The sequence below is a fragment of the Hyperolius riggenbachi genome, chromosome 3 (assembly GCF_040937935.1).
Source record: "Hyperolius riggenbachi isolate aHypRig1 chromosome 3, aHypRig1.pri, whole genome shotgun sequence".
Classification (NCBI taxonomy): Eukaryota; Metazoa; Chordata; class Amphibia; order Anura; family Hyperoliidae; genus Hyperolius; species Hyperolius riggenbachi.
Genome location: NC_090648.1, coordinates 226037545 through 226046200, shown reverse-complemented (window position 1 = coordinate 226046200; position 8656 = coordinate 226037545).

Below are 8656 nucleotides of genomic sequence, written 5' to 3'. Positions count from 1 at the left end.
GATGATGTGCTGGGGGGGTCCGATCTCTCCTGCCTGCGTGTGGCTGGCGGGGGGGCACCTCAAAGCCCCCCTCCGCGGCGAAATTCCCCCCTCCCTCTCCTACCTGCTCCCCCCCGGAGATCGGGGCTGCACAGGACGCTATCCGTCCTGTGCAGCCAGTGACAGGCTGTCCCCTGTCACATGGCGGCGATCCCCGGCTGCTGATTGGCCGGGGATCGCCGATCTGCCTTACGGCGCTGCTGCGCAGCAGCGCCGTACAATGTAAACAAAGCGGATTATTTCCGCTTGTGTTTACATTTAGCCTGCGAGCCGCCATCGGCGGCCCGCAGGCTATTCACGGAGCCCCCCGCCGTGAATTGACAGGAAGCAGCCGCTCGCGCGAGCGGCTGCTTCCTGATTAATCAGCCTGCAGCTGGCGACGCAGTACTGCGTCGCTGGTCCTGCAGCTGCCACTTTGCCGACGCGCGTTATGAGTGCGCGGTCGGCAAGTGGTTAAAGGTCTGGCAGAATGTGGTAGGGAAGAAGTTGAAAGTGATAGTAATGTTTAGCACCAGTAGCAATAACACTAAGGGGGTCAATTTGTCTAAGAGGTGGCATTTCTGAAAATAAATTACACAACATGTCTCTGTTGATTGTAAGGTCATGAAATACAGTATATGGGATAGCTGAGAAGCTAGATAATTACTGTGTCAGATGGATACTACAATTCCCCCTATATCCTTGGGACTCTGGTGATGCCTTCCTGTGTTCCAAATAAACTGTGTGCGGAGGGTATTAAGTTTGGCAAAACTGCTAAATGGGAGGTAAATTGGGGCATTCCATGACATGTACAAGACCTTGAAGTGTACCAGAGACAATTTAAACGAAAAGTTTTAAACATACTCGTTAAAAACAGAGAATATTAACAGGATATTACATACATTGAGTGCTTCAGCAGTTTTAGAACGTGCAACCACGGGAGTTCAAGTACAATAAACATACAATATACATCTCCGTGTGCACCAACACCAGAGGAGGATTAACTAGCACAGTCCTTAGATCCATTCATGGGAAGTCAGTGTATGTTATCAAGTGGTGTTCTTTAGCTGAGTACATCTTGACCATACATGGTACTATACTGGGATAGCTTCAGAGGATTGATAGTTCTCATTATCAGAACCCAATAAATCCATTGTTTATAAAGGTACAGTTCTGTTTGCTCTCCTTATCCAATCTACTTTTGTCAGAGTATTAGAACTTAGCCACTTCAACGCAATTTTTCCCCTGTTTCATCAGAGTGGCAAGGCATCAAAGATCCAACCAATTATTCTAATACGAGCATGGGGGTTAGTATATAATAACTTCACACATGCTATGACCTGGGGTTCAATATTAAAGCATTAAGATCTTGGTTGAGGAAAATAAGACTATGCTGCACAGTTTGTGTAGATGTGTGTGTGTGTGTGTGGGGGGGGGGGTTACCCTTATCCATTGTGACTAGAAAGAGCTTAATGGCTGGTTTACACGGACGCTTGGCTGCGTTTACATTCAAGTGAATGGGAGCGTTTAGCATCATGCGGTTACCAGCGTTTCAATTGCGCAAACACGGCATTCTGATCCCGATTTAATGCGTAGTTTTGGCTGGCACTAGAATCCGTATGCAATATCCAAGGTCGCCTAGGTGCCACGGCTTCATGTCCCCTTGCAGGGACAAGAAACGCTGATCGCGATGGGAAGCCAACTATTGCCGTACCGCCGCCCCCTGAACGAGACTTCACAGTACAACGTGGCTTCCGGCCGCCCCAACGCCGTCTGCCGTCTGTGTGAACCAGCCCTAAGGAGCTAGGACAGTTCTGTACTGTTTAAAAAACTGGGCAAGGAGACCCTCTGTACCTGGGGACTTAGAGGAGGGGAGGAAGGAAATAGCACCAACAATAATTTGCTGTAATGGGGGACACTAGCAACCAGGAGGAGCGGGCCACCAGACAGATGAGTGTGAACTCTGCTGCAACACTCCCCATGAGTTCGGGCCGGGGGTACACATTTTACGTGGATGATACTGGCCAGGTGTCAATTGGTCATCCAGAAAGCCAGCTGCGCACCTGACTGCCTCCTGTCGAGCAAGATCTTTTCAGCATGCCGGATCGATAATTTCAATCAATTTGGGGGGGAAATCGATCAAAATTCTGATCGGGTGGCAATGCTGCAGCCACGATCTCTGACAGATTTGATCATTACGATAGACTCTTCCACAGCTCGATGCTGCATCAAGTAATGTATGGACACCTTTATAGCTTGAGACTGCTAATGAAAGAAATAGTTAATAGTAGTAAAATACAAACTAAAGCCAGTCTGCCATCTAGTGGACATAAGAGAAATGTAAGCCTACACTGTGTTTCCCAGCAATATTTTGGTAACATCATCTGAGGTACCTATTGACCCCTACATACATTTTAGTAGTACCTTATGTAACATTGCTTTTAAGTAATTAAAAAGCTCTTAGTTTGAGGATAATGTGTACGTTTTATAATTTTCTAAAACTCAAAATGTAGAATAATACATTGTCTGTGCAAGCAGAAATATCCCTGAACCCATCACAAGTACTGCTTTGAGTATACATATTTGATGTTCAGAACCTGTGATCTACAGTATGTCAGGGGAAAATTACCATTCAATGCTCTCCAGTGCAGAGAGAAAATATTAAATGACCAATGGTAGCTGGATAAATGTCTTTCTTTTGAATACTCCTGAGGTGAGAGGGAAATGGCTGCCATATTTATTTTCTTTTAAACAATACCAGTTGCCTGGCAGTCTGCTGATCTCTTTGGCCGCAGTAGTGACTGAATCACACACCTGAAACAAGCATGCAGCTATCCAGTCAGACTTCGGGTCAGAAACACCTGCATGCTTGTTCAGGGTGTATGGCTAAAATCATTATAGACAGAGGATCAGCAGGACAGCCAGACAATGTGCATTGTTTAAAAGGAAATACATATGGCAGCCTCCAAATCCCTCTCAGTTCAGATGACCCTTAACTCAGTGACTTGGTTACTGTGGCCTCTCTTCAAAACTCATAAAACTGTGAGCACTCATTAGATAAAGGTGTATGTAACGGGACACCTCATTTGGTACGTGCACATACAGCTTATTATAATATGGGCATACAGCTTATTATAATATGGGGGTGCGGTCCCATTATTTGATGAATACAGACTGTCATACCTGTTAAGGCTGCAGGAAACAGCAGGCGATGTGCTCAGACGTATGTGTTTATGTCTGGCATACATTGATGTATTTCTGTCAGTAGCCATGTCTTTCCATCTTCACACTTTGAGCAGGACCAGTTGTAGACTGTTTCCCTGAGGGCCCTTTTCCACTAGCAGTCGCTAGCGTTCACGCTGAACGCTAGCGATTGCTGAATCGCAATTACCGGCGATTCCCCGACGTTTGCGGCCGCGATTTTTCTATGCTATGCACTGCATAGCAAAATCGCGGCAAATATCGCTCCGCTGCGCGTTCGCGTTCCCGTAAAAAACGAATCGCGGTAGTGGAAATGACCTACCGCGATTCCTATGTTAAAAAGCAAACCGTAGCGATTGTAAAATCGCTAGCGGTTTGCGTCTTTGCGATTCAGCCAGCGCAAACGCGCTGGTGGAAAAGGGCCCTGAGGCAAACTTGCGAGGATTTACCCCCCTCCCCCATTTAAAATGATTGCCAAGCACATGACAATTTGCACCGCACGTTATAGCTGCAGTGCAACCAAAAACAGAAAAAAACAGAAAACACCATCAATATAGGTAGCCAAGTAAAGGTGCCCTCTATATAGGACAGTCTTGCCGGGACCCCCTCGCCTGCTTCTACACCTGTATGCGCCGCAGTGAAGAGAAGATCATTTTCCATAGCAGTGCATATACACAAAAAAGTACTTCAGGTACTGTATATGCACTGCTATGGGAACCGCTCTCCTCTTCACTGCGGCGCAAGTAGGTCAGTGCTGATCATCTGAGAGATCCGCTGCAGGAGGCAGCCACTGCTTGTTTCAAGAAGGTAAACCAGTGGCAGCTGGAGGAAGGGGGGTGGGCTGGATGCCACTTGAGGAAGTAGCATCACTTGATGTCATGGGTGGCCCGGGCCATATGCAATTGCAGAAGATAAAAGACTTTCTTGAAGCAAGTTTTTTTTAAATCTCCTGCCATGGCACGCCAGTTACTGGTGAGTTGCTGATGTCTGGGCAAGGAGTGAAACAAACGGCCTGAGCACTGCAGAGGTGAAAGCAGATCATTTGTGAGTCAGATGCTGGGCTGTGGAGCTGTCTTCAGCATCATCCACTAATACATGCCCCAGTGTTTTTTTTTTTTCTTAAAGTGGACCCGAACTCTTGCACATCACACAATGAAAAGTCTTCATTTCACATATACTGCAGTTGCTGAAGATATGTACTTCTCTGTGCTCTGTGTTAGTTTAGGCTGATAAACCTGTGTAGTTCTTATCAGAATCTGTGAATAGACTGTAGGAGCTCTACTGAGGCTGATCTTCATATAGTAAACACTAAGGCTTAACCCTTTTCAGTACCTTCTGAAAAAGGGAATACAAGTAAAACTTCAGGCTTTTTTAGGATTTCCATAAATGGTAATGAACAATTTTTTCCAAAAAGGTTATCCCGCTGAGAGCAGAGAGGAGAGGAAGTTTTGAGTTTCACTTTAAACAAAAAGTATAAGATATCCCCCCCCAGATATGCCTTTGTTCCTGCCACCGCTGCTGCTACCAAAGGAAGTAGCATGTAGTAGAGGCCTGCGCGGGTCCACTTTTTCATACCCGCTACCCGACCCGCTACCCGCTTTTTTACATTTTTTTCTAAAGTGCACATTTAAAGTAACATTGGGGAGCTGTAAGGTTAATAAAACCTATTTTTATACACAAACCAAAGCTAAAGAAGGTTTTTAGCTTGCTTTCACTACCCGCGACCCGCAACCGCACCCGCAGACCGCTACCCGCAACCCTACCCGCACCCGCAACTCGCTACCCGCACCCGACCCGCACCCGCAGCTTAAATCAATTCGGGTACCCGAACCCGACCCGCATTTCGGGTTACCTGCGGGTACCCGACCCGCTGCAGGTCGGTGGAACACAGACGTATGCCTGTGTTCCTGCTGCCATTGCTGCCACCTATTTAATGCAGGAAGGGAGCGCTGAGGGGAGAGCTTGAGGGGGGGGGGCTGGTGGAGTTCCTGATAAACAGGAAGTAGCATGTAGCACTCAGAGATTGGACATCAGTGGTGGAACACAGAGGTATGCCTGTGTTCCTGCTGTTGCTGCTGCCACCTGTTAATGCAGGAGGGGAGCACGCTGAATAGAGAACCTAAGGTGAGGGGGGGAGTGGACTTCCCTCCCCGCCCATGTGGGGGCCAGTGCTCTCCCCTCATGCTGCGACCCCCTCCTGTCCTGTCCCCCAAAACGGCCCTAAGCGGGCCCCAAGGGGGGAGGGCATCCACATTTTCGCAGGGGGGCCGTGATTTCTAGTTACACCCCTGGCAGTTACGCTGTGCGGCATTGTAACATACTACATGATATGGGTTACTGCAAAACTCGCACGTTAACAGTGACTGTGAAGCATTTTTTTTTCATTGACTGTATGCTTCACTGTACTTCACTGTATGTGATGACACTGTGAACCTACCCTTAGGGATGATTATTGTACAGAGATAATGCTCAGTTCCTAGCCGAGCATCTTGTTTTTGTTTTATGAAGCACAAAAGGGGATGGATGAGCAGAAGGCTGTGGGAACCACAACCGTGCTCAGCCAAATATTATTCAACATAAAAATGTATTAAAGGGGAAAATATACCAAGTGTGCAAAGCTTCCTTATTACAACTGTCCACATGACTTTTGGGGGAATAGAAATAAGCAATTTTTTGCTCTTACTAGGATGTAACCCATCAAGAGTGGTTTCACAGAAGATAGAGACTTGCTATCTTTTTTTTATCTGCGCCACTTACTGTATGTAACCACAACACAGCAAATTCTTCTCCGTGACCAACCATACACATCCCTACATTGTTATTACATTCCATTTAGTTATACACTTGTGGCTATTTTGATGTTCATCAAAGATGTTTATTCAAAGTGTCAAAGAATGCAAAGAGATCTCAGACGTCATTCTGTTTACAGAATTTTAATGTGTACACAGAATTATAAATAGTGCTTGATACCAGCGAAAAGACAACCTCTACGGCTCCACACCAATCAACAGGGGCGTAGCAATAGGGGGTGCAGCGGTAGCGACCGCATCGGGGCCCTTGGGCCAGAGGGGCCCCAAAGGGCCCTCCCTCAACTACAGTATTAGCTCTCTATTGGTCCTGTGCTGGTAATAATCACTTCTATAGATACTTTGAATATTGGTAATCATTAACAAACTGTTCCCCAACCCCTTTTTGCACCTCTGACACTGTAGTTGCCATTGGCAGGTTTTGGTGCACCGTATCAATTGTTAATGTCAATTGTATAGAGTGCTTGGGGGGCCCCATTATAAAACTTGCATCGGGGCCCACAGCTCCTTAGCTACGCCACTGCCAATCAACACTACCAAACTGCATACTCTTCCTGAGCTTGTCCAGCTAAACCTCTGAGAACAGTGCTTTCCAGATAGACTATGATAAGTTGCTATGGAGACATTAACAGAAGCAACAGACTGTGCGACTCTGCCGTAGCCTAGCCCCAACCACAAGGCAGATGACTCACTAGAGAGACAGAGGTTTTACATTTTGAAAAGAGAAAGGTACAGTAACCGAGGGAGAGAGTGTTTTAAGCAAGCATAATATAGAAGTACAGTGCTTTCTAACAGAATCATTGATATGTTCCTATGGCAACAAAACGAATGACATAAGACGGGGTACCTATGCCTTACGCTGCCAATGATGCTAGTGAGAAGGCACTGAGTAAGAGGCACTGTAGTGATATATAGTAGAATGCAGTACATTATTCAGGATACCCACTTTTATGGTAATTATTGAGGTGTGAGCATCAGAAACATTTCCTTTATCTATATATTGCTGTATATAATATATATGTTTCTGATGCTCACACCTCAATAATTACCGTGAAAGTACCATTAGTATGTACTCCCATCCTCCCAGTGATGCTTAGGCTTCTTTTACACTACACCACATTACTTTCAGTTATAACTGAAAGGACAACTGATGAGCAAAATAGTGTCCATGTTTCCCTATGGCCTCTTTGACACTGTACACTGAAATACTGAGCTTTTTTCACAATGCACTGCTAGGGAAAAACTGATCAGTTTTTCAGGCTACAGTGTAAAAGAGGCCTTAGCCTAGGCCAGCCTTTCTCAACCTTTTTACCCTGGAGGAATTTTTGGATCTTAGGGAAGCTTTGCATAAGCTGATGGAGAGGGAAAGTATTTTGTAATAGAATTGGTCATTAAAAGCCGGTGAGTTTAAACACTTTATTATTGTAATAGGTGCCCTATAAAGGAGAAACATGGAATGGGGACTATTTCATGCCCTCCATTATTGCGCTCCCCATTATAGTTGCCCAGTGTCAGCGTTTTCTCTTTCCTCTTCCTCTGCTGTACACACATCCTTAGTTCTGGCATCCCACATGCCACATGTTTATTCATCACTGATGTAAAGTGTCATAACAGTGGCCATTGCACCAGTAATGAACAAGTAGGGAAGCTAGAATTCAGGATGAGCAAAGCATGAATGAAGAGAATGTATGAATATATGTATATAACAAATGGTAAGTAGAAAACATTTAACAAACAAGACAACAGAGTAGGATTGATGCTACAAGGTATTCATATCAAAATATTTAAAAGTAATTTTAAGAATGAAAAACAGCTTTCTTTTCTTAGTTGACTGTTAGCTAAAGGTCATCAAGCACTAAATGGAAATCGTATCTAGCTGGTTAAAGAGACTCTGTAACAAAAAAAAAAGTGCCCTTAGGGGTTACTTACCTCAGGAGGGGGAAGCCTCTGGATCCTATTGAGGCTTCCCCCACCTCCTCCGTCACACGGTGGTCTTGCTGGGCCCCTCTGAAAGCACAGCCGACAAATTGTTGTGCTGTGGTGGAGGCACAGTAGTGCCTGCAATATTTACCTTCCTGGCTCCAGCGCAGGCGCAGTTGTGGCTCTCAGCTCAGGATAAGGCGGAAATAGCTAATCCCAGTCGAGACCGCTCTACTGCACAGGCGCAGGTGACTTGCACCTGCGCAGTAAAGCGTACCCGACTGGGATCGGCTATTTCCATATGATCCCGAGCCGAGAGCCGCTACTGCGCCTGCACTGGAGCCAGGAAGGTAAATATTGACATGCCCGCCACTTGGAGGGGCCCAGCAAGACCACCCTGGGACAGAGGAGGATGGGGAGGCTCAATAGGATCCATAGGCTTCCCCTTCCCAAGGTAAGTACCCCCCAGGGGCACATTTTTATGTTACAAATTCTCTTTAAACAACTATATCCAGTATTTATGGTAATATAATAAATAATACAAATAACATATAATAGAAAGAGGCTGTTTTAACATACATACATTTCACCTTCATTACATTAAGTAAGACAATAGAACACCGAGCCAGGGAGATATTTATCATACTTCGTGTGAGCCCATCTATACTCTGTAATTAACAGAGAACGACTGGTTCAGCTGGAGATTGGAA